Source organism: Rhinolophus sinicus, linkage group LG11, assembly GCF_036562045.2.
Source record: "Rhinolophus sinicus isolate RSC01 linkage group LG11, ASM3656204v1, whole genome shotgun sequence".
Lineage (NCBI taxonomy): Eukaryota > Metazoa > Chordata > Mammalia > Chiroptera > Rhinolophidae > Rhinolophus > Rhinolophus sinicus.
Genome location: NC_133760.1, coordinates 65,830,226 through 65,857,544, shown reverse-complemented (window position 1 = coordinate 65,857,544; position 27,319 = coordinate 65,830,226). Strand labels below are relative to the sequence as shown.

General features: G+C 46.6%; 1 long non-coding RNA gene across 4 annotated transcripts in view; it reads right to left on the bottom strand.

Annotated features, from left to right (window-relative positions):
- Positions 1 to 7,706: 7,706 nt before the first annotated feature.
- Positions 7,707 to 27,319, bottom strand: part of LOC141567618 (uncharacterized) — a 200,489-nt gene continuing 180,876 nt past the window's right edge. For 2 of the 4 annotated variants that reach the window (XR_012490422.1, XR_012490425.1), the window contains one exon: positions 7,707 to 11,952. This is a non-coding gene — a long non-coding RNA (uncharacterized LOC141567618). The remainder of the gene's footprint in view (positions 11,953 to 27,319) is intronic. The other 2 variants (XR_012490424.1, XR_012490426.1) reach the window with 2 other exon arrangements.

The window sequence follows — 27,319 nt, the reverse complement described above, 5'->3', positions numbered from 1 at the left end:
ATATTTCTGCATGCAGTTCTTGAGTAAACTTAGCTTGCTTTCTTGTCATCTGACACTTTCATCTCTAACTAGAGACGTGCAGAAAACTTGATGAATTCAGAGTTGGAGGAAGCGATGTGTTGTGGGTGAGGTTACGCTGTGTGGCTTTTTCCCCCTAATTATATTTCATCTCCTGCCTTTGGCATCCCCTCCTTCTGCAACATCTTCTATTGCCCGTTGTTGTATTTTATATTTCATGTCTCTCTCCTTTGGCACCCCCCCTTCAACATCTTCTATTATCTGTTTTTATTTTTATTTTTTTCAGCAATCAATTATTGAAAATGAGGTGAGTCATTCTGGCTACAAAGAAGACCCCTCAGAGGGAAGCCAAGAAGAAAACCTCGGCCACCAAGACTCACGCTCTCCTACGTGCATTATTTTCAGAGCTTGTTTCTGTTATTTTGGTGGGTTTTTGTTGTTGTTTTGTTTTATTTGGGATTTTGGGTAAGGCACCAAGATTTTAAAAATCCTGTCTCACTTAATGGCTTTTTAGGATTTATCCAAAGCTTAGCTACTTGTCATTTTCTCCGAAGTCACCTGATTTTCTCATTCATGCACCCACTTAAACAATTCAGCGGGGAGAGGATATGTACAAGTAGGGATGCCCTTTGTCCTTTAAACGTCATGCGTGCTCGCCTGAAAGTTTGACATTCATGTGGACTGTACTTTTAGGATCACCGTGGGCTGCTACAAAATCATGCAGCTAAATGTAGCAATTAGGGAAAAGAAAGTTGTCTTACCCTTTTACACAGGGTTTTGTATTGCAAATGTTTACATGATTAATTCATTATAAAATTCTAGTCACACAATTGGTACTAAAGAAAACAAAGCCGGAAAGTCCAAGTCACTGGGCCAGGATCACACCCCATAGGAATTAATAAAAAAGGAGATTAGTACTCTTAGTTTCCATTGAAATAGTTACAAGAAAATGAAGTATTTGCATATTATATAAATAAAAATTGATACCAACGTGAGAATGCAAAAGAACTATTTGTGAATCTGATATGTGATACTCTTATTAATAAATGAAAATTTAAAGAGTTTTAGTTTATTAAAACATTATTGCTCTGGTTTATTAAAAAATTATGCTTTTATTAAAACATCAAAAAGTCACTTGACTTTTTAAAAATAGTTGTGACTGGTTAGGGTCTTACCATTTTTTATTTGGAGCTACTACCACTCCCCAATCCCCTCCTCAGTTAATTTCACTTAATAGAAAATGTCAGTTAATGTAATGGTAATTTTTCCAAATAATTATAAACAAGCCACCTAATTAAAGACTTTGCTAATGTTTCTTTATTATCTACGGGTTGATTTCCAAATTTTAGCAAACATATGTATAGTTCTTCTCACTTTTTGTTTACACACACACACACACATACACACAGAGATTTATGGGGTGTAATACCTTGTTTGCCCAAAAATAAGACTTAGCCAGACAATCAGCTCTAATGCATTTTTGGAGCAAAAATTAATCTATTAGGTTATAAAAAATATGACACCAATCCTGGAAGAGAAAAACCACATTGTGGAAAAACTAGTAAGATGTGAATAAAGTCTGAAATTTGGTCAACAATGTACCAGCGTTGGTTTCTTAGTACTGACAAATGTAAGACAGTAACAATAGAGGAAACTGCATGAGGGACATAAAAGAACTCACTATACTATCTCTGCAACTTTTCTGTAAATCTAAAGTTCTTGCAAAAATAAAAAGGTGTAGCTTAAAAATTAGATACTGTAAGCAGAAAGTGTGAGTCTAGATTAGGTCCTCTATGAGCTGAATGAGGCATCTATTGCTGTGTAACGAATAGCCCCCAAATTTAGTGTCTTAGAACAGCAAACCTTTATTATGTCACAATTTCCATGGGGCAGGAATCTGGGCACATGTTAACTGGGTCCTTTGGCTGGAACTGCGGTCACCTCCTGGCTCGTTGCAGAATTCATTTCCAAGTTCACTCTTGGCAGACCTCAGGGTCCTTATGAGCTATTGCCTGAAGATGTCAGTTCCTTGCCATGCAGGCCTCTCCATTGGGCAGTTCCCAATATGGGGGAGGGGTGGGAGGAGAGAGAGGGAGAGAGAGAGAGAGAGAGGAAACACAAGAGCATGACAAAATCACAATCTATTTGTAACCTAATCTCAGAAGTGATACCTCACCATCTTTGATGTACGCTATCCGTGAAAAGCAAATCACTAGGTCCAGCCCACAAAGGGAGAGGATTCCACAAGCATGAGTACAGTCGGTGGGGATCAATGGGGGCCATGGTAGAGGCTGCCTACCTACTCAGCAGGCCCATTCTTACACCCACCACGATGACAAGAATAGTACTGAGCACACAGACACTGGAATCCGAGAGGTCTGGATTCATATTCCTGCATAAAAACTTTACAGTTGCGTGGACTAATTATTTAATTCCTCTCAGTTTGTTTTCTCATCTGCAAAATGAAAATGGTCATAATAATATTATACCTACTTCACCAGCATGCTATTGGCATAAAAACGGACACATAGATCAATAGAACCGAATAGAAAGCCCAGAAATAAATCCATGACTATATGGTCATTTAATCTATGATTAAGAAAGCAAGAATGTACACTGTGTTAATGACAGTCTATTAATAAACGGTGCTGGGAAACTGGACAGACACATGCAAAAAAAAAAAAAGAATCTGGACCACCTTCTTACGCTACGTACAAGCATAAACTCAAAATGGATTAAAGACTTAAATGTTGAGACCCGAAACCATAAATCTCCTAGAAGAAAATGTAGGAAATAAACTCTCAGACATTACCCTTAGTAATATTTTTACTGGTATATCTCCTTGGGCAAGGGAAACAAAAGAAAAAAATAAGCAAATGGGACTACCTCAAACTAAAAAGTTTTTTCACAGTAAAGGAAACCATCAACAAAATGAAAAGACATTGTACTGAATGGGAGAAGCTATTTGCCAATGAAACATCTGATAAAGTGTTAATATCCAAAATTTATTTAAAAAAAACTCATACAAGTCAACGTCAAAAAAACAAACAGTACAATTAAAAAATGGACAGAGGACCTCAACAGACATTTCTCCAAAGAGGACATACAGGTGGTCAATAGACATATGAAAAGATGCTCAACATCACTGATCATCAGAGAAATGCAAATAAAAACCATAATGAAGTATCACCTCTCTCCTGTCAGAATGGCCATCATCAATAAATCAACAAACAACAAGTGCTGGTGAGGATGTGGAGAAAAGGGAACCCTGGTGCAATGTTGATGGGATTGCAAATTGGGGCAGCCGCTACGGGAAACAGTGTGGAGTTTCCTCAAAAAATTAGAACTACCTTATGACCCAAAAAAATATATGCACCCCTATGTTTACTGCAGCCCTATTCACAATAGCCAAGATATGGAAACAACTGACATGCCCATCAATAGATATTTGGATAAAGAAATTGTGGTACATTTATACAATGGAGTATTGCTCTGCCATAAAAAAGAAAGAAACCTTACTATTTGCAACAACATGGGTGGACCTAGAGAATATTATGCTAAGTGAAATATAGTTAAGTCAGGCTGAGAAAAACAAATACCATATGATCTCACTTTTATGTGGAATCTAAAGAACAGAAAAAATGAGCAAACAAAACAGAAATAGACTCACAGATACAGAGAGCAGGCTGGTGGTTGCTAGACGGGAGGGGGGTTGGAAGAATGGGTGGGAAGGGTGGGGGGATTGGGAGGTACAAATTGGTAGTCACTGAATCGTCATGGGATGTGAAATGCAGTATGGAGAGTGTTGTCAAAAATCTAGAAACTATGCAGGGTGTCAGGTGGGTACTAGACTTTTTGGGGGATCACTTCACAGATTATATACATGCCTCACCACTGTGCTATACACCTGAAACTAGTACAAAAATAGTACTGAATGCCAACTATAATTTAAAAATATATATCAAGTCACAAGACGTAAAGTACAGCATAGGGAATATACTCAAATTGTATAGTAATAGCTACGTGCGATGTCAGAGGGGTAGTAGACTTGGGGGGGTCATCACTTTGTGAGGGGTGTAAATGTCTCATCATTCTGTTGTTTTGTACACCTGAAACTAGTAATAATAAAAGAAATTTAAAAATACCTACTTCCTAGGACTATTTTTAAAGTCAATTTATGTAAGATGCTTAGCCAGCGCCTCGTACGAAGCAAAAGCTCAGTGTTAGCTGCTATTCTTCTCATCACTGTGACTGCTTATTACCCGATTTGGAATTCAAACTTGAATGCTGACAAGCTGTGAAATGCCAGGCAAGTTATGTAACTTTTCTGTGCGTCCATTTCCTCATCTATCACGTGGGGCAAAGACTGCCCAGCTCGCAGGGCTGTGTGGAGGGACGGGTGGGCGTCACGCACGTGGTTGGCACTCGGCGACTGCGAATGACTGCTTTTGATGTGTCCTTAGCACAAAATTACTGCCTCTTTGAGGGCACATCTGTTGTGCCTTTGTTTGCTCTTCTCTCAAATGGGGCCAACAATCCTTTAGTAATTACTATTCTCCTCAGAGCTTTTCAACTTATTAAGCGTATCAATTCCTAACTATTTATGCAAACAGGAGAAAGAAAACACATGGCTGATCCGTAAGGGACCATCTCTCAGACTATATTTAAGGTTTTAGAAAGTGACACGTGCTCTTTGAGGTAGATTTCCTTTTCTCCTGCTTCATTTCGGTCATCGTCGCAAAGCAGTTTTCATTCCCACGCACACGGCACATGAGGACGGAGAGAAACTGAACTGGCTGAAGAGTGGAAGCAGCAGCCTGGAAGGAACGTCCCCACAGACACTGCTCAGAGGGTGCTGCGCGTGGGAGCAAGAACTGAAGGTACGTAGTAGGTGCTGTTGTGACCTCCTGTCCCTCTAAACCCAAGGACCTTACAGCTCAGCGGAGAAGAGTGCAGAATGAACAAGCACTCGGGACAACAGGAAAAGTGTCCTAAGATTCTGGAGACAGAGAAGGAAGCCACTACCAGCGCCTTAAGCCTCAGCGACGAAAGCAGAGTGAAGGCATCAGAGACAAGCCCACATCTGAGCCTGGGATTCTGGAAGAATCAATTCCCTGGAGCTCCCAGGCCAGGACAGGGAGGAGAGAGAAGGTCTGGACAGAGGAAATAGTGGCTAGACAGGCTCGGAAACGGGAAGGTTCCTGGAGTTGCCAGCAGCCACAGCAGCAGGGTGAGTTCAGAAAACACCCCAGGAGCGAGCGGCCGTGGCGGGAGAACAGGGCGCTGAGGGTCCTGGAGGATGGAGAAAAAGCTAGGTCACACGTGTGTTTTAGAAAGGTAGTTGGTGGCAACATAAAAGCTGGCTTACAGTGAAACGTGGGGCACGAAAGTCACCTAGGAGGCTAAGGAGGGTACAGAAAAAGTGGTGGCTTTTAAAGAGAGAGTTGAGGAAAAACAGGAACAAGACGTGGCAAGTGTAGAAGTGACGGGGGCAAGGGAGGAGCGACAGTCCCACAAGTCTAAGAGGTTCAGCTTAAACCACGGGGCAGAGCAGGGAGGATGGGTTTGGGGTACAAGTTAACGGCTATGGTTTTGGCACACTGAATTGACACAGGTTGAGATGGTCTCGGAGCCACTGAAAACGTGGGAACAAAGGGTTGTGGACAGTTCTGTCCTACACACAGAAACCTAGTGGTCTGTATTGTTTTTCCTCATGTGCCTCGATAGATAGAACTTCTAGCCCACTTGAGCCTGGCACTGCCTTTTTAGGAAATGTGCAGGTTCACCATGGGTGAGCTCCCAGCCAGCCAGCCAGCCGGCAGGAGAGCAGTCACCAGTGAGGCCACATAAGCTTTTCGTGGTGAGCATAACTTATTGTCTCACTGCTCCTTGCAAATGATCGTAGGCAGTCATTGATTTTATCTATTTTTTTCCCCTGTATCTATCATCAAAACAAGATCCCCACAAATGCTGTGGAATACAGCCAGTAGCAATGTGCTAACAGTTAATCATTTGTTTGCATTATAACACATGGAATTCAAAGGCTGTTAAACTCCACTTAAAAACGGAAAGAAGAAAAATCACCTTGGTATGTCTGCTTTCTGGTTTCGTATTCACGGTCCCAAAGGTCACCAACATATATCCTCTGGTTAATTGGCTCAAGGTGCTATTCCCCCATCATTATAACCGATTTCAGATGGTGCTAGAAAATTGTATTGACTCTGAACACCAAAAGAAATCAGTCATCCTCTAAAGGGGCTCACAGGAGGACATGACGGTTGGTAGGACCCCAAGATGAATAAATCCGCCATACATCCAGCCTTTAACCCACGCTTGACGAAGTCTGTATTACAGGAAATGTGCTACAGAAGGTTTATTACACCAAGGAGTATGAAGTTCTGATAATGAGACATCCTGCATAATTAACTCGTTATATGTAACAGCACTGTCAGCTAGGTAATGGCTGGATCAGCTTTACCACCAGGCAGCCTCTCAGAGCGGTCTTGTCCTTGCTTCCAAGTGCTTCAGGGCTGTCCCGGGGGTCCTTTGGCTGCTGGCAGGGCAGTAGGTCTCCCCCAAGAACACTGATTTCAAATGGTGCTAGACAATCACTATTTAAATCTAAACCACCATATGAAACCAGCTTCCTGAAGAAGCTTTAGGATCTGTGTTGTTGTTGTTTTTTCTTCCGAGTGCAATAAACTTCAGACAACCTAGAAAGGAAAACGGTAAAACCAGCTCGTGAGCTATTTACTTTGCGGTCTAAATAAAGCTTCAGCTAACGTCACATATGCACATCTACTGTTACCAAATCTGACGTTGGGGGGCATGTCTATGCCTCTCCTTATTCTCAAGCTGCCCAAAGTTCTGCTTTACCATTTGGAGGCAACGGCACAGGTCGACCCCTTTACTCCTGGCAGGAAGTTAAGGGAAACCCTGTACCTGGGTAAAGAAGCCACAGCTCATCCTGGGGATAGGGCACCTGGATGCAGGAGAACCAGAAAGTGGTGCTAAGTAAGCAGGTGCTTGGGTAGGAATTGAAAATAAAAAACACTTTCCTAAACCTTTCACTTGCAGATAATGTTGTCTGATTCAAAGGATGACTATGATTTGGGGGCTTCAATGGAATTAGCTCAGAGGCAGAGTAATATACCGATTAATGAGCTCCTGTTTTTGTAGAATGGCGTTCTTTCGATTGTACCTGTGAGTTAAGGATTTTTCTTATTCGCTTTACTTAAGACCCTCCTCCCCTCCGCTGCAAAGATAAGTCTTTCTACTCTCCATTCTCTTTGACAAAAGCTTTCTTGCTACAGTTCTTTTCTCTTCCCACTACGGTTCTCCGTGACATCTTATCAGGCAGCCTACTGTCTTTCCCTTTAGTTTTCTAGGAATCTAAGACATCAGTTAGTGTATCTAGGCCATCTAACTAAAGGGATGTACATTCTGTTTTTAAACTGTGATGAAAGATTTCAGAACTACGTCAGATTTGAAGGACAATAAAATGAAATCCTAAAATCAACAACTGTTCATTTTTGCGTTGGCTACTTTACCTCTAGGTAAGACACATGCATATTTTTTGCTGAATTGTTTGAAAGTAAGTTGACAACCCTCTCGACACTCCGCTTCTAACTTCTTGAGCACGTCTTACAGAAATGAGGCCGTTCTTCTCTGTAATTACAACACCTTCGTCACATGTAAGAAAATAGACAACTCATTAGGATCATCTAATATCCAGTTCCACGTTCAACTTTTCCCACTTTCTCCAAAAATATGTCTTTTATAGTTCTGTTTGCTTGATTGATTTCAAACCCAGGTCCCACCCAGGGTCACTAAGACTCTCTGGCCTCTTTTAACTTAAAACACTCGCCTGTCTATTTTTTGTTTTATCATGATGGCATCATGTTGTGAAAATGGGTTTCAATCCTGGCCATAGCATTCACTTAGCCGGCTCTCCTGGCTTAAATACACCAACCACACTTCAGTTTCTCCTTTCGACTTTCCCCATATGTCACCCTCATTTATGCTCACACTCTGAATATGGGAAGAACACCCATGACCGTGTGCCTGTGGTTGATGGTTTCACGTGGGTTCAGCAGGATGCTGGGAAGTCAGGAGGGGCTTTGGGCTGATGAATGTTCTCACTCCTTGGCCAGTCATCTCGTCCTAAGGAGGTCCCAGTACAAACCCATCCTTCAGAGTGGAGAAGCATCTGTTGTACATGCCTGCAGCTGCGGGCTAGCTTTCTAATCTCTGTCCACGGGGAACAAAACACCATGGCTACGGAGCCGTGCAGCCATCACTTCCTCAAAGATGCAACAGTTCATTCGCTGTGCAGAAATGCACCTACTCTGTGAACAATTTCAACTGGGTCGTAAACATAAGTATTTAAGCCTGAAAAAGTGCCAAGACAGAAGAGTCACTGAAACTCTCAAATAAGCATTTCACTAATTTTGTGATTGATTTAGGGGGGGTTTCGCTGCATCCTTCTGTCTACGCTATTGTATCACAATATCAGTGACCGAAGTCTGCAAGGTGCAGCCAGGTTAGTCTCATCAGTTAAAAAAAACTCAAATCCAGAACAAAAAGGCCAGCTTATTTTTTACAAACGACTACTCACAGCTCTTGCCACTTAGAAGTTTTTTCCCAAATGATGGACTCTTCAGTTATGGGAAAAATTTTTCCCAAAGCATGGATTTCTTTCTTTTATTTATGTCTGATAAAACCCTACATATCTCATACATCAAATACAGAGGGTGCCAAAAAAAAGTATACACATTTTAAGAAAGTGATATTAAAATTGTAATACTCAATATATGCCGATACCAAAAGATGAATATGAGTCATGTGTATACATCTTTTTGGCAGCCCCGGAACATGTCACACCCTTATATGTACCTACATATGAACACAGACACATACTATATATACAACGTACAGTTTTGCGCCCTTAGCAGAAACAGACAGAAGTTGCCTGTATTATCCTTTAAATATGCTTCTGAAAAATTCAGCAGAAGAACAAAGGTGAGTATATTCTTTAGCATCTGTATCTCTTCATGTGAGTCCAGTGTAACATGGCTTGTTCAGCAGACAAAGCATGGTAAGCAGACGGAGCAGTCACTGAGTACATGTCCCTGCACTTTTTAAGCCCTTGGTGGGGGTGGGGGAGAACTGACGATTCAGTTGGTAAGTAACTGTAAAGGGACTTAACACGAAACACGCTGAAATAGAGATCTTCAGTTTGGGCCCCTGTTATCACATAATTTTCTAAAACAAGACGCAAGGTTCCTGAAAATAGGTCACCTAATTAACACGGGGCGGGGGAGAGACTCACAATTGTTCACTAGTAGGGAAATGAAAACAATCAGTTGATATGCAGGGGCTCTTGCATTCTCTTTCCAGGTTATGCACAGGAAAATGGGACGGCAGCAACTGGTACCTGCTGACTTTCTTGAGGCTTTGAGTGATACTCCACTGCAAGGAAAGCCTTCTTCGGTAAACAGCATGTTTCCATTCCTCCATAGCCTCCCTCCAACAATTTACCGGATTGTTCTGTAGGTTTAGGCCAGGATACGGTCGGGTGGGGTATTTCTGTTTTTAACCAACACCAACTTTAAGGTCCTGCATCATTTGATAGGAATGTTGTTTTATAACAACTCTTTCTTCTGCCCTGAACACCCTGAAAATTGTTCGCCTCTCCACCTCCAGCAGGAAAATAATCCCCTTCCAAGAACAAAATCCTTCCTGAGTGTCTCCGTGCCCACAAGCCACGAGGATGTGTTTCCATTTTGAAAGCCAGCCTGCACTGCAATAAATACTTTCTGCTTTTTTTGAGCAAGTTGCCCTTCTTTGTGTTTTTCCTTCCGACTCTGAAAGGAAAGTTGGAGCCTGAAAGGAGAGTCGCTAAACCACGCCAGTGACTCCTGTGTGGCAGACGTGGAACAGTGGAGGTACTGCCGTGAGATGCCAGCCCGTTCTTGCAGGAGCAAACTGGAGGAAGGTGACTTCCCTGGGGGCCCCGAGAATGTCACAGGGAGATTGCACCTGACTGACGCTTCTTAGGAAGGCTCCAAAATGTTACCGACCTCAGGATGCACCAGTCTCGACTCGAGGGTTCGGGTCAGAATGAAGATGCGACAGCTACTGGTGTGACGCCGGAGCAGACAGCGGCAAATCATTCTCTGGTGCCTGAGATGTCCTTCACGAATGCTTTCTCACAGGGAGCAGATGGAGCTGTAGCTGGGGTTCTGAGCTGACGTGCTGCCGGCTAGCTATGGGATCTTGGGCAGTCGTTGACTTTTTCTGAGCCTCAGTATCCTGACCTAGAGACTAGAGAGGCAAACACCTATGCAGACATTGTGCTGTGGCTGTCGGGTCATGGAATTCAGTATGTGGAAACAGTCAGGAATTTTTAAAGTGCCCTGTCAAGGTGAAGGCCAAAAAGAACCGAGAAGTGGATGGGGAGGTATTCTGAAAAACAGTAATAGCTTCCACTTCTGGAACACTTACTCTGTGCCAGACATTGTGCTGCGCGCTTTCTATGCATTTTTCTCAACATTCACGACCACCTCACAAGGCGGGTGGTGTTACCTCCATGGTCCAGGTGAAGGAACAGAGGTTGGGAGAGGGTACACGCCTTGCTCATGGTCACAAAGCTTACGAATGGTGAGACCAGGATTCAAACCCTGACTTGCCAGATGCCAAGCCCGGGCTTCTACCCGTCACATTCGGCTGCTCGGAGCGCCACAGCGCCTGTCACAGCTCATCTTCACACGGAACACTGAACGTACACTGGCTCTGAGTTTCAGGCTTTCTGCAGTAAGCACATGAGCAAACCCTTAAAACCAGCTTTGGCCCTGCTTAGCAGAAGCAGCACCAAATAACCCACGAAGAGGAAGGAGAAAACTTGGAAACTGGTGTGGCTGTGGCTAGCACTGTGTGGACCCTCAGCCACGTGTCTGACTTGCAGTGTGACCTCAAGCACGTGACATCTTCTCCAAAGCCTGGTGTTCCCACTAATCTTAAGGAAACTCAAGTCCAACAGATCATGCACGCGATTATGACCGTGCTAAAACACTGTCCCCAAACTAGAGCCCAGCACTCTGTCCTCCTAAGTTTCCCGCTTCTATGAGGCAGCATGGCGAGAGGGTCCAATGCAGACATCTGGAGCCAGAATGTCAAGCTTTGCAACTGGCTCTCGGCACAACCTTGGGTAAGTTACTCTAACTCTCTGTGTCTCAGGGTCTCCATCTGTACAGTCAGGATAATAATAGTACCTACAACCTAAGGTTGTCGTGAGAATTACATAAGAGAAATACAACTTGGACTAGAACGAGCCCAATGCATGCATCCGAGAAATGATGGCTACGATGACCAAAACAATAAATCATTTCTCCCGCAGTGCACGATAAGCAGGGATGTGGAGCTCAGAGACCTGCCACAGCTCGTAGACCGAAGGGCTCACGGATCCTGCCTTCACACGTTTTTGCTGGACCCCGGCACATTCCAGAGCGGCTAACTGCAGAGCTGTCTGAGGAAGCCTGAAACCTGGAAGGAGGCCCTTCGATCTACACATGGCATCTCCGACTGAATTAAATGAAATGAGTATCTTTCATGTTTTCTGCGGCTTCTGCTCTTCCCATTCTAAGACCTGCAATGGGTCCCATACCCTTGCTTTTTAGATAGGAGTGCCTGTTAGAGACTTTTTCTGACAGTAAATGGGGAGTTGACTATTTAAGAGAAAAGGATGAGAGATCAAACACGGATGACCGTTTGGAAAAAATGGACAGGGGAAGTTTCCAGGAACAAAATAACACTTCCCTGAGGATGGTTTGTGAGCACAGGCCTCTACTTACACGAGGGTGTGACCGCACTCTGTTGACAGACATTTTCCAGGCACAGAAATCCTCAGGAGGCGTTAGTTCAGAAGCTCAGCGCCTGGAATTTAAATAACAGTGTGAACCCTTAGGAAATCTCACAGGAGCAACAGAAGAAGTATAAGTCAGTTGTTTTCCTTTGTCACTGCACCAATGTCATAAAGAGATGAATTTTTGAAAACGACAAATAAGAAGCACCTTTTCTTTCCTGCTTAAGATACACAGGCTGGGAAAGTTCCTGGACAGTGCGCGGCCCACGCCTCCTCGCACAGGCGTCCTCTCTGTGTCCCGTGCGGCCGCTGGTGGGGAAACTGCCTGCTGACATAAGGTTGTGCGTTTCGCCCATCATCAAGGTTGGCTCAGCAAGATATGTCTTATGAAATAAAACACGGTAGAGGCCTATAGCTCCAATAACAGAAGAGCGGCATGAAAGCAGCCTGCACAGAAGACAGAAGCTTCTCTTTTTAAAATTGATTTTGGCAACCTGCTGCTGCAGCGGCACAGACTGCAGGTGGCCAGCAGAGGGCAGCACTAACCTGTAAGTACAACCTCGTCTTACTGCCTGGAAATTACGGGGAGGGCAATTCCGAGCTTTTAAAATCGCCAGGAAATTCTCCCCTGCAGGGTCTACCTTTAAAGCAGGAATGCACCTTTCATCACAGGAGAGGAAGCCCCTGTCAGAGACATCTTCATTTCTGAAAACGGAGAGTTCCATGGAAAACTGTCTTCCGCATACCTGACCTGCCACAGCAACTGGGAGTGCCTTCCTAACAATAGCTCGAAGGAGGGTTCCTTGCAAGGGGCTTAAATCTCAAAAGCTCACATTTCACCGGGCAAGAGGCTGAGTGACTCAACAATGTCATGAAGAAAAGCCTATCCTGGCAACTTAACCCACCTGTTGCAATTTCCAAGTTAATGATTACAGCTCCGCGGAGGAACTGAAAACCCAGCCAAAGCCACGGAGCTGGTCGTGCTTGTCAGCGGGTGGGGTGATGTGGTCTTGATACGTGGTGCACAGGTGTGATCTCTAAGCCACGTGCTACCCAACAGGCTCTTTAGTGACTATGCTCACCCGCTGCAAGATGCTATCAACACAGGGACATTTCATGTGGGGAAGATTCTGGAGAGCTGGGATTGAAATTCAAGGGGATCTTGACCAGTAAGAGAAATGCTCGAGAAAAGCCATCACTATCTATAGTCAACAGCGTCTTACCACAGACAAATAAATCTAAACACTTCAAGCCGAGGAGTCCAAAAGGGAAGGGAGATGGATCGGGGTAAATGTAAAATTCAAACCAACGTGGAGCTATGAAGCCACACACAATTCTGGACTCTTTAAGTACTATTATAAAAGACTAGCATGTTTCCAGAATTGTCTGATCACAAAAAGGACGGTAGGACCCAAAGTCTGAGGGGGACACTGTCCTGACAGTAACTGAGATGTGAGTCAGGCTGTGAGGACTGCCGTTCTGCTTTTCTGGGAGCTTTTCAGTATTTGGAAAACACCTTTGGAATAGTGCATTTAAGCTGCTGGGAAGTCCTCCTTCGAGGAACCCTTTCCTGTAAGGCATACGATAAAACCTAATTCTGCCGTCTGCCTCCTTCCTTCTGGCTGTCACTTCTCTAAAGACAACTGCACCTGTAGCCGCCTAACATTTAGCTGTCCGTGCATTATTTACAGGTGGGACAACCAGAGCACAAAAAGGTTTGCTCCAGAACACTGTCTGAGTTAGGGATCCGGTTTCTGGACTCTGAGGATGCGTGTGACAAATGCGCTTTCAGCTTCCTCCTCCCATCGCTGCCTCCCCTTAGGAGCCCTGGACAGCTGTGCTCCCACCTGCAGGAGCTCCTGGGGGTTCTCACCCAAGCCCGGAGCTGAGGCTTGTACCAAAGCTGTGAGCCAGTGAGCAGGCTTCACTAAGGGGATTCCTGCGGCATGTCCAGAAGCCATCAGCTTGCACTGTCATCAGGACAGGCCTGGTCACAGAGGGCCCCCAAAGGAGGTCTTAGGTGTTCAGCGCTCATCCTCTTGAACCGTTAAGGGCTCGGAAGCTGACCTCAGAATCACATCTACCAATAAACATCTTTTCCTTATTGGTGCCTTTCCTCGTGAGCACCAGCTTATCCAGGTTAATGGACTTACACTGTTGCCCTTTTAACGTCCAGTGCTATTACGTGACCTCTCATTTCATGGCACATTTCAGCTAGGAACAGAGGGACACAAGTGGCATCAGCTTTGGTGTCAGAAAGACCTGGATTCAAAATTTCCCTCTCGCACTTGTTAACAAGCCTTCGATGAGCGTTTTAACCCTTTTTGAGCTTTAGCTTCTTCACTGATAAATCGGGAATAATAATGTTCACTCTCAGAGTTGTGAAAATATAACTCAAACAAAACACATGCTACACACCCTTAGATGATATCAATAAATGTTCACCAAGTCCGCACATTCCCCTGTAAGGGGACAGTACATCTGACATTTGGATAACATTTCCGAAAGTATATACAACCAACGTGTTAAAACTGGTGTGAAAGACTGAAATACTATTGGGCTTCAGTATGTACAGGCTGTGGGTCTGGGAGCCTCTCTGGAGGGAGAGGGTAGCACGTAAGCCATGGGACGTCACAGCAAGGAGTCAAGAGTGTGCAAGAGGACATAGGATGTGAAACCGGGAGGAGGCCATTCCAACCACTTCCATGGACCTTCTCTACTCGATTCCGAGTTTACAACGTAGCAGGAGCTGCAGGAGGCTCAGCGGGCACGAGAGAAAAGAAGGCAGATGAGTCCATATAAACACGGTGACAGAGGGTGAGAAGGGCTCCGAGGAACAGCGGCACGGCGTGGGGCAGACACAGGGCGTGCTCGTCCCGGCGAGCACCACACAGGGAGGGGCCACACGCTGGGACAGTCCCGTCTTCCCTGGAGGGATTAACCACCAGCAATGCTGCAGAGCCACCAGTCATTTCTCCACAAGACGGATCCAGACCCGCCAAAATCAATCAACAGACGTTCACTGACTGTGCTGAACGCTGCTAGGAAAACACATAAGCAGATGATGAGGGTACACGTGGATGTGACCTCGGAATCTAACTGCGGGATGAAGTCTAATATATAGGAACAAACACAGTGCTCAAGTGTGTCATGCTGACAGAGAGGATAAGAGTCATTTAGGATTAGATGAGCCTGGGACAGGCTGACTAGTTGGCTGGGGGTAGGGGGAGCTCTGCTGAGGAAGGGGGCCTGAGCTGGGCTCCATGGGGTGGGGCCTGGGCTGGTGGAAAAATGAGTGGGTTTCAGGGAGGGGAGCTGACGTCTTGTTAAATATCGCTGAGAGTGGGGAAAAGCTGTTGGCAAGCCAGACCCTTGGGAAGTTAGACCGCAAGGCATGAGGAATAACAGGATTGCAGAAGGGTGCGTGTGTGTGTGGGGGGGAGCGAGCGCTCTGTATCTGCCCCGCCCCACCCCGCACACACACCCCCAAGATGAAAGTTGAGATCAGGGGTGGCAGATAGGAAGAAACATGAAATTTATGAAGAGCAGAAGAAACAGATGTTAGTGAAGACCTACTATGGAAAGCTGTGTGCTGGAGACACAAGTGAACAAGACAAGGCACGCTCATGGAGTTTGCAAGCTCACAGGGGGTTACAGACACATAAATCAACAGTTACTGTGACAATGGGACAGTTACTAGGACGGGAAACTCTAGAGGCTATGGGGGCCCACAGGTGAGGCATCAGACGTTGCTTTCCCAAGGGTCTTCTGTTCCCCTCTGACAGAGGTATGGGCAAGAGGAAATGGGGGGGCAGGTGGTCAGTTTCTTCTGGGTCCCTTCAGAGAGGCTGGGAGCCCCTTTTCAAGATGCCTTAGTGAAAAAGGTATATAGGTGCCCCTTTGACTCGCATGCAGTTTTGGCTGGAGACAGACAGAAAGGATTAAGTGACACTTAGTGAAATGAACTTCAGCTCAGTAAGAGCCCTGTTCCCAGACCCCAACTCCTGTAGAAGGCCGAAGGGGGATGACCGTGTTCCCAGATGCCGCTGAAACACGGGGGTGGCTGTCACATGCAGTGCTGTGACATGAAGACGTTTCCATGTGACTGCAAGTGCACAGGAACTCTCGCATGACGAAGGCAACAGCAGGGAAGGAGCAGAGCTCGCCAGCCGTCTACCCCCAGTGCTTTCACCTCACCTAAGACTGACATAAATACAGTGCCCGCCCCAAGAAATAGCCCAGGGCAGGCGAGCGGACTTCTAATGCCTTGCGAATACAAAAACCTCCAGAAGAAAACAACACACCCTTTCTATTGCATTCTCCCAGCTAGCTGACTGTGTAATTTTCAGTGAGGAAAATTTTAAACCCACAGCTTAAATAGGCAACGTTTGCTAGTTTATACATTTTGAAGTACACACGAATATAACAAAGCGAGAATTTTTTTTGAAAGCCAAGGGAGATGTAAAGTTAAACCCCCACCACGCCCATGCCTCTCCATCTCAGCAGGCAGAGCCAAGGTGGGCTCGGTTCTGTGACGCAGGCAGAGACGGCCACCTCCCCGGAAGAGAGATCTGAATACAGCCAAACGACTCTTTCTCAGCTCTTCTTAAAATAAATGGTCTGCCGTAGAAACGAAGACAGTCTAGGTGATGGGGTGGGCAGGGGGCACTGTTTTTTTATCTCCAAAATCACGCTAGAAGATAAACACAAGGTAATTTTTCCTCCACATGGGCTGGGAGGAGGGGACATGGCACTTGATTACCACCAGGGGTAGGGAAGATTTCCTCCCATGAAACCATCGGGTTGGAGAGGCTGAACTTGATACTTATGACATAGTTAGTTTACATTCTTGGGGGGGAGACACGTTTTGCAGTAATTGTGCCACTGACATAACAAAGCGACAAGACAGTTGCTTAAATGCCACCTGGAAGGAAGGGGCAGGACTTGCTCCTTTGGGCAGGACTCTCGCACCAATCCCCTTCCTTTGACTGGCTTTTCCTCCTTGGGTAAATTATTTCATCTCTTGGTTCAGGCTGGGGTCTAAAGGCACATTGTCTCCGTAGGGCTGGGGAAGCTGCCTGGGAAGAGCGGGCTTGCGGGGGGTGCAGTGCCAGGTGTGGCCCTTTCTCTGGCTCTCGTTTGCACGGTGGAAGTGTTGTGGGGTCAGGAGAATAGTCCTGTTTCCGGTGGGCCCAGCAGGGGTCACTGCTTCACACCTGGGCTTCTGGGAAACGAGTCCTTTCCTGTGGGCTTCCAGACACCCTCTGGTCCACGGCCAGGAAGAGGGTGAGTCACCTTTTCTTCCTAAGCCTCCTCCTGCTCTCCGCCCAGCTTCTCCATCCTGGTGTTTCCCTCACGTCCCTTTGACTCCATCACCAAGAGGTACTTTCAAGCTCCTAGAGCGTCTTCTAAATATTAAATTTACTCAGTGCTCCAAAGAGCACAGCATGTTCTTAGAACAACACTCAGTTGTTTCTTGAATGCAAAGGAGTCAAAATCTGTTTTAATACGAACTAGCGTGGCACAAGTTAATTCTCATCCACAAAAAGGAAAAGAAAAAGAGAGGGAGAGCGAGAGAGAGTGGGATCAAATCTCTTATTTTAGCATACAGCTAGAAATGTTCTTATTCTTACTTCTGCCCAGGAGCTAAGAGAGTCACACGCTGACAAATGGCATTTTGAAAAAGCTGCCGATAACAACTGATTTGTTTCTTTTTGTAAAATTAAGGTTCTCCTTTCTGTCCTAAGGAGTTTTCTAAACATTCCTCCAAGGGCAACCAGTGGCCTCTTCTAGCTGGGAGGCCAAGGGCACGCTGGCACCTCCTCGGAAGGCTTGCCCAAGCAGCCGTGTGGCCAGAGGAAGGAGGTCTGGCTCACACTGGCCTCTTTTTCCAGCCCTGTGACCTCTGGCCAGCGTCCTCTCGTTCAGTGTTTTCATCTCTGAAACAAGCAAGCTGCGTTTGACAGTTTTCCGTTTGCTCTAAAAGAAGACGCTTCTCAAGTATGACACGAAGCGTAAAGCTGGTTTCTGCTCTGGACCTCACCTTCGGGGCTTTAGTCAGAAGCCCATGTGTGGCAAGTGGCCCCTGCCAATGGAGAACATTCTGAGTCATTCAAAACCAGTAAGAATGTTGGCTCTGACTTCAGAAGGGCAGGATAAACAAACCCGTGCCCAGGCGGGAACTCACTTACTGGATGTCTCTGCCTTTTTAACTCATCAGTGCCTGAGTGCTTCCCAAGTACCTTGTCATGGCTTCAATGTTTCATGCTGTCCTGCTGATACTAATAATACAGCTTTCTCAAAGGCTGGGCGTATTTCACTGGGTGCTGAATGCACACGCATCTTTCTCTACAGTCACCGGGACTGGCTGTTTTTGCAAACTCTGTCCATAAAGCAGGTTAGTTCTCCCACCCCACACAGGTTGAAAAATGAAAGAATAAAGTGCCCCTCTTTTTAAAATCCCCTCTCTCCTGACCTCGGACTTCAAGTGCGTTTCGCTTCAGCCGTCACTGATCTGAAATCATGAAGGCTGTGGGAATCAGGGGATGGGATTGGTTTTTAGGAGAACTTGCCTCAATTCTTCTGCCTCAGGAAAACTAGGAAGACTTTTGACCGTCCATATTTTTGTGTGTGTGGGCTAATGTTTTTATACGCACAGCACTCATGAAAAGTAAACAGAAAAATAAAGGGAAAAACAACCCAACTGTGGAGTCTCAGTTCACAGCCAATTCGGCCACTAAGAGTTTCCTGGACTTGCTGAAAACAATTCCTCTGGGCCCTAGGGCGGTTACAGAGCTTGGACGTACACCCAGAGCTCAAGACAATTTGCTCAAGGAAACGACTGGGTTCTTGTCGGCAGGGACACTTCAGTTGTACAGAATTAACTGGGCACATAATGTGCAAAGTCAAAATAAATAAATAAATAAATAAACAAATGAACTTTTTTTTTTTAGTTAAAAAATTCCATGCTCCAAAAGCAAGTGACGTGATTCTGTTTTCTCCAATTCTGAAAGCTCACAGTGGCGACAGCATAGTTAACCAACCTCGCATAGCATTTGTATTCAGGCAACTGACTAATTGTCACCAGACCTTTGTGAAGGTCTTATAGGAACTGAGTAAGCTGGTAGTATTTTCTAAGAGTTACTGTTCCGTTATGAACATGTAGAAAGCTTTTTGTTGTGTTTAAAAAAAAAAAACAACAACAACAAAAGCTGATCAGCTGAAATGATGACGAAGTTGTCAGATTTGTAATATTTCTTTCACTACTTGATAAAGGCTTATTTTGCCAGGCAAAGAGAGAGATTATGGTTAACTTGTTTTTTAAGACTGAGGTCATCTCTGTTCATTGGTGAAGTAAACAAACCATATATTTTTTTTAAACCTCCTTTCAAAAGCAACACTACACTTTTATCTTCTCTGGGAGTGAAATAAAAGCATCATTATTTTTAAGAACAACATCCGTCAGAGTATCTATGAATAATAAAATAACTTAAGCCCCTCAACCTTATTTGCTTATTTCCTAAAATATCAATGGCTTAGGTATCTGTTCCTCAAGCTCTCTTAATGCAAAGGTCAAATGGAATCTTAAAACATTTAAAAATCCTCTTCTTTCCATTTTTTAAAAGATATCCAAAAAAGGATAATTTTGGTGTATTTAAATAAAATTATTATGGACCATAACTGTAATTGTGAGAAAAACTCTCTGTGCTTTGCCAGATATCATTTAGAGACTACCATTACGGTAATTTCCTTTTTGGTTCTTCAAATAGCTTTCCTTCACCTCCTTAAAAGCTCAGTGACACTCTACATGCATAAAAGAATCCCTTTTTCCTTCGCGCTCACTGTGGCGAGGTGGCGAGTTCCCTAGTTCGCCTCAGCTGGCCTCACCAGGGCACCGTTCCCAGGGTGGTGACTCAGCTTTGGAGGCCACCTGCTGCGTGGGTGCTGCCACCTTCCGGGTCACTACCAGTGACGAGGGTAGAGGGACAGAACAGCACTGAATGGACTCACAGGATCAACAGCTCAGAGCCAGGTCAAGGGCAGCGCCAGAAGGAAAAAGCCCTTGTTTACAAAAGATCCAGCCCTTACCAGCGAGGCATGAAACAGTAGACGGCCTTTTTCACTAGCCTGGGGTCCTGGTCACATGAACCTCAATGCTGTGACATGAAAGGATGGCAGGGCCACCGGGCAGCTCCCACTTCCCACACTTCCTTTGATCGAATCACCATGGTTTTCAAAAGAAAGAAATGGCGCCCACTGCGTGCAAGATACCTGAGTACATTTGAGGCCCTTCCACCACCTAAGTCCAGCCCTTCAGGGCCTTCTCTTTACTTCCTTCAGATAAACCCTGCGCTCCAACTAAAACAAGCTGCCTCCACGCCCGGCTCTCCACGCCCAGGCTCTGTACGCCCCCGCCCTCTGGTCTGTTTTGAGAGAATGGCTGAGTTGCCTGCGGTCGACACTAAGCTACTCCACCTGCGACTCTTTCCTCTTTGCCCTTTGAATTTCAATGAACAAAACCTTGACCGTCCAGTTTGAGATTTGCTGCTGTCTCTGTGGAGCCTCCCTGTCGCCAATGCCGCACTCCCAGCACTGTCTTCACAATGGCAAAGCCAACCCGGTACTGCGTCCCTAGAACGTGTTACGTCCTTTCCATCAACGACACCATTTAAGGGACCTGTACTCCATGTCACATATTGTGTCAGGTGCTGGGAGTAGGAAGGAAAAAGTCACGGTCCCTGTGGCAGGGTGTTCCCATCCCTTAGGGGAGAGAAACACTCCTTCCTAAGGAGCCAGGTTTGACGGGGGAGCTTGGAGGCTGGGGGGGGGGAGGTGCAGCTCTCTGCAGTGTCGGGAACGCTTGACTGGGAGTCTAGGCTGAATTTGCAAGGATTTTAAAGGAAGAGTAGGTTGGACAAGGAAGGCGACGGGGAGGAGAGGGTTTCAGGGACCTCGTTCACTAAAGACCCAACACGGTACATTCTCTCACTATCTCTGCAGCTTGGGGCTCAAGGCTGGGGGCACATGAGGCTCGGGAGGTGGCCAGGGCCTTCCACGAAAGGCGGAGCACCCACGATGTATGAAGTGGAGCCACAGAGTTCCGGCCGGTGTGAGCGGGAGGCCGACTGCACAAGTGGCTGGGACGCGGGGCGTTTTCCAGGGTAGAGGCACTTTCACATACTCTCTTGTTTAATCAACACCACATTCTTAAGCCATTTGTTTGGCCGTTCATCACACACTGGCTTGTGACATGTTCATTGATGCTGTCTCGTTCCCTAACTCCCCGCCCTTTGTCTCTCCCCCACGGGACCGTCAGCTCCTTGCAGGCACAGAACAATTCCTCCTTTGATGGTTTCCCCGTGACCAGCAGGGGGCCGAACACCTACACATATAAAGCACATCTCAACGGACATTTTAGGATGTGCTTTAGCCACAGACAAGCAATTCAGTTCAGCAAGCAGCAAATCATTCTTGAGCCCCAGAATACGGATGGCACTTAGAGCACGGCAGTTTCTCTACCATCTGCACTGAGGGGCAGCTCCTTGCCTCGAGGGCCCCAGCTCTTTCCAGAGCGCCACCACACCTAAGAGGGACACCTGGTGATTTGGGCCTTGGGCTGCTGCTTCTTCTCCCTCCATTTATTCGTTCTAATCATTAGTGAGTAACAGTTATATGCCAGACACTGTGACACAGGGATAACTACTCTCGAGGGGAAGAACCGTAGCTGGTTATAATGCAGTGTGTTACGTTCCCTCCTATTGCCTCCCTCTTTCCCTTTCTTGTTATAGTATATCATCCTGCAGGAAGTGATACCTGAAATGAAATCTTAAGAACGCGCAGGTGCTAGCAGGTTAACAGGTGAGGAAGAGAGAAAAACACATGCAAAGACAGCCAGGGCAGCAGAGGAGCTGGGCTCGGGGATTGTCTGAGAGAGGAGCTGGAAAAGGCGGTGCTTAAGGAAGGAAGCAACGATCAGATTTACATTTTAGAAAGATCAATCTGTGGGCCCAGTTGGAAAGCTTGTTGGAAGGTAGTGATCCTGGAGGCAAAGAGGGCAAAGTACAGATTAGACATGCCAAAGCAAAGGCATGTCAAAGCCCTAGAGATGGAATGCTATGGGTAGTGAGAGTGACTGAGGAAAGTCTTTGTAAAAGACCTTTAAAATTAACACATTTCACAGAGAGGATGCAGCAACAGGTAACACACGCAGTGCCCGATGCTGGCCACAAGGTGGCAGCCTCACACAGTCATTCTAGCAGCCAACCTCTCCAGGGTAAAAGGACAGAACGTTCAGGTTTGCAAAAAAACTGGGAACACTTGGTTTTGACCACCCTGAGTGGCTGGCCTTTTCTAGGCTTTTTGGACGAACAATTTAAAGCAATGAACAATATTTACCATTCTTTCAGTTTAGTTCATTGTGCGAACTCTCCTTACCCCCAGAGATCTGAAAAAATTTCAGGTTTGTGACTTGTAAGACAATCAATATAACTTACCTGCCCTCACCTTGGCTGTCTATCCCCAGATTGCTCACCTGCTCACCCCCACTCCAGGTTCACAGATGCCCCTAACCAGTCCCCAAGTCTCCAGCAAAGCATCTGCTTTCCAGAAGCAGCCTTGAAAGCTGTATGTATTTGGCGAAGACTGGATGGAACCACCCAAACGTAATAGAATGGGGTTCTCTACCATGTGGGGCAGAAACACTAAGTCAACTCTGAAAAAGAGACAGAAGCTCTGTCCCCATAAACATACTTTTCTCCCACTGAAAACCTCTGCGGGAGCCATGAAGCATCAGCTGACTCGGGGGTGCAGCACCAATGAAAGCTGGCGCTCGTACCTCTCACGGGGGCTACTTTTGGGGTGGCCGGCTGAGTCCTCAGAGAGGGGTGCTGCGAGTTTGAAAGAATGTACGTTGAAAACGCAAAGTTTCACAGGAAGAATTTTCATCACAGAGAACCTGCTAGTAAAGAGCACGGCCCCCACGAATCTGACAGTGACTCCTGAAAGTGCAGGAAAACAGGTGAGTGCTGCCTAGGGGCCTCATTATCTCTTGGGGCACATGCTCTGCGGGGGTGGGGGTGGGGCGGCTGAGTGTGGTCCACCGTTTCTCCTGGGGAGGCAAGGACTGCTGTGTAAGCAGCAGGAGGGGCCACCTGAGCACGCCCCCCCGGAACCCGCCTCAGTCAGAAGGGCATCTGGGGCCCACCCTGTCCCCTCTGGCTTCCTTGGTCCACCCACTCACCCTGACTGGCTCTTGTGACCATGTTAGCCGTTTACTACTTGCCACGCAGAGACAAAGCAGCCTGAAGAGGTTAGAGAAAGAGGAACAGACTCTGTTACCTGGAATGCTGGTTTGGGATTCATCCCAGGGAAGGCCAGTCGCTTCTCACGGTTCACCTCCTCGGGCCACACAGCAGCCCCGTGAGATGGGTACCCTTAACATTCACATCTGATGAATGAGGACACGGAGGCATGAAGACATGAAGCAATTGTCACATGCCCGAAGTCACACAGCTGGTGAGTGGCAGCACAGGGACTCAGGCCTAGGCAGCCTGACTCCAGAGCCTGTGCTGTACAGGGGGCCTCATCTCAGCAGGGATTGATTGACAGGGGCCTGGTAACCTGCCCCCAACCACACGGCACTCACGGGGTGGGTGGGTGTGGTGAGGGGGCAGCAGGAGATGCCCACACATACCACGTGGTTTCCTCTCCGCGCTTACTGGCACCACGTGCTCCGATGGCCAGCAGAGGCAGATGGGCCCTCAAGGCAAGCAATGACCAGCCAAGCGGAAGTTTACCCAAGAGGGTTAAAGATCCCTGGAGGGGAAGTGACCTGCACTTTTCCCATCACAGACAAAAGCCCCTCAGCCTGCAAAGGTGGTTCGTGAGGCAACCTCTTTAACCCAGATACGTGGGATCCCTTCCTTTGATCACGTCTCTAAAACTGGACTCGATTTAGAGCCTCACTGAAGTTTTCAGTTGATTTAACATTGCTCAGTGGTTTCCATCGCTGCACCAAAAATGGTAAGAACCAAATTGGAGAGGTCACATTGTTCTCAATGCCAGAACTTCAATGCCTGCTTGACTCACTTAACATAGGAAAAGAGAGTGAATTATGTCTCTAAGCCCCGATTTCGAGGGAAAACCACCCTTCTGAGGGAAAGGACCGCTCCCAGGGCTATGGTGGGACACAGGGGCTCCTCTTTGAGGCCCTCGCAGTAATGTCACCCATTTGGGCTGAATTGCGTGGGTTTCAAAGCTATTCCATCAAATCAGCAACTCACCAGTCCTCACGAGTATTCTGAAGTAAAATATAGAAGCAAAACGTTTCACACACCGAATTAGAGCAAAAACAAACAAACAAATAAAAAAACGGCTGGAATTACTGGGGGTGGGGGGAGAAAGCAATGTTCCAAAGCAGCCCTGACGTGCTAAAAATATCTTTTACTTCTCCTTTCATCCGTCTGGTCACTGTCCCAGACGCAAGCTCAGCACAGCCTCCTCCCTGGAACCTGTTAAATCACTGTCTACCTCCACTTCAAAAGTGAACAAAGAGAGCATATTCTCATTTGTTTTCTTCCTCGCAGACATGAGCACAAGGTTACAGGCTAGAATATACCAACAATCCATTCAAAACAGCTTTGACGATAACTGCTTCAGACTGATCGCAGGAAACCTTTGAAAGCAGAGTCCCTCTTTAAAAACAAGCAAAAACCCTGCTTACTTTGACCGTGGACTAGAGGTAACGACTCACCCCAGAGATGCAGCGAAATGTGGGCACAGGAATTCTTAATGATAATCAGACAAATAGGACCGTATGAAGGCAAATGTCTGCATCATATGTAGACGATCTACTATGTGCGACCTTCTGGTGCGGCGTCAAAGATATCCTACTCTATTGCATAACACATAGCCTGTGAAGAACGGCGGCCTTTCCTGCATCCACCTGTCCCTACAGGTAATAAAAGATTAGAAGGTGATCCTTTTAACCGTGGTGTTGACACAACACTACAGCAGTCTCTTCCTTCTAAGTTCCAAGTTCATTTCTTGTCAGATGAAGGGAGAGGTGGTTCAGGGAGCACATGGAGAAAGCGTGAGGGACACGTGACGGCTGCAAGGCCTGGCCCCCGAATGTCAGCCGGCAGGCAGCACGGAGGCCCCAGGACACAGGCCTGAGGCCAGCTTGCTGGTCCCTTAGCATCCCTAAACTGTGGGGCTTTACCATTAGAAAGAGCCTGATGACAGCCCTCGGGGGCAGAAAGTTCTACTCAATCCAGTGGGTGACCTTCCCGGACTTCAGGGGGCCATCAAGTGCAGGTTTCACTTTCTAGACTCCACCAAGATTTTTGTTTTAAATCCTACTACCTGGCTGTATCCGCCACCAGTTCTTTAGCTCACAAGACGTGCATGTGTGGCCCATATGCAAGTTCCACTTAAAAGTGATTTCGCAGTCCCTGGGGGCATATGGTCAAGCTTTTTGGTACCTGAAGTAAGTACTGGTTTCAAGTTCAGTAAAATTTGTTTTCGATGTCCAGCCTCGTTTATTCCCCTCCACAAGTGACAACAGAAAGAGGAGAGTGGCAGGCTGTCTCTTGGGGACGAGGTCTCCCTTAAGCCTGGGATGCCCTGGGCTAGGGACACTTACAGGGGTTACCAAGCGTTTCCATGGATTTCTGAGAGGGACGTCTTCCAGGGAGGGGCAGACCAAACGGAAGGCCTCGAGGGGCTGCACCTGCTTGCCTCTCCCCCCCTCCTCGTTGGCCACACCTGCCTTCGTGATCTGCAAAGGCCGAACTCCCTCTCTACTCCAGAGCCGTTTCACATGCTGCTCTGTGGAACCCTCACCCCCAACTCCGCCCATACGTTCGTTCCTCCTCATCCTGTAGGTCTCACCCTGGAAATCACCGTCTCAGCGAATCACACGGCTCCTTCCATCTCAGGGCACCTTTGCCCTCACAGCATGTAACCTGCTTTTTCATTGGACTGCTTTCCTGTGCATTTACTTAGGTTCCATGATGAAAGAGCACGTGCCTGTTTTTTGTTTTTTTCTATCACTATCATCATCATCTCAATGCTAACCAGCGCCTGGCACACAGTAGGTGCTCAGGAAATCTTGGTTGAGTGAATGAATGATGACATTAGCCTACCTTGACCTCTCTGAGTCGCTCTGGTCTCTGTCCATCCTGGAGAGCGTACCTCTAATCGTATCTCCATCTTTCCCTGACCTTGCCCCCACCCTATAAAACCGCAGGAAGTGCCGGTAGATTCCTCCTGCATGCAAATAACTGACACACCAATCACGAAAGGGATTTATGTACTTAGTCTAATGTTCTACTATGGTGGCGTAATTTCTCTCTGAAATTTAAAATTCTTCCCTTGGACAACATTGCCAGGAGTATCCAGAACAGAGCAGGTCTGAGTATTAAACACTGAGCTCTTCAAGTTTGGGAAATGCTGCCCCGAATCCCCCTCTCCCTCCTCTGACGATACTATATTCCTTGGGCTACCTGCTTGTGGAAATGATGCGGGGCTCGCATTTCAGGTTAAGTCATCCATCTCCAGCTGTGTGTCTAAAGATGCTGCCGGCTCATTTGCTCCCACCCTGTTCCCCTGCAGGCCTGTGGAGAACACCTCAGTCTGTTATTAAGATCCGTTCAACTGTTTAATCACACAGCCCATCCCGGCCAGCAACCTCTCTGCAGTCTGACTGGCCACCCAAGCCCCCCCCCCCCCACTCGTTTCCTTATTTCTTATTCCCTAATGCACTGCCATCTTACTTATTCATCTTGCTCAAGGACTTTACCTGACCCCCCACCCAGCCCCTCACAGTTCTCCACTTTTCCAAAAGCTCTACCCCCCACCCCCAAAACAAGAAGGGTAGCAGCCAGCCTGGTCTGAATACAATGGATTCACCATCAGTGCCTTGAAACTTGGAAAGGATCCATCCCGTGTCACGGTAAGGCTTTCAGTGGAAACGGGGCGTGGGGGGTGAGGCGGGGGGGGGGGGTTAGAGGATGCGAAGGAGGAAAGGAAGAGAGATTAAAGTCTGTCCATTCTCCCCCTGGATCTAGCTGGTTAGGATGAGAATGACACTGGTTTTGTGACAGAGTCTCACGGCTGTTTTACAGAGTGGCCAGGGAATGTTCACAGGGTATATGTCAAGAGTACAGGATCTGGTCAGAAGACCTAAGGTCAAGTGCTAGCTTTACCACTCACTAAGCAGGCAAGCTGTTGTCATGTCAGCACCATGGGGTCAAAAAATCTCTTTCCTGGAGTTATTGTGAGGATTCAGTAAGGTGATACATACGAAAGTCCCTTATAAACTATAAACACTAGGCATTGTGTATACTAGGTTCCACTGTCATCAAGTATGTCATTTCCACCTCTTTTCTCACTCAAACACTTGTTGAGTGTCTACCATATGTCAGACGCTGACTTGTG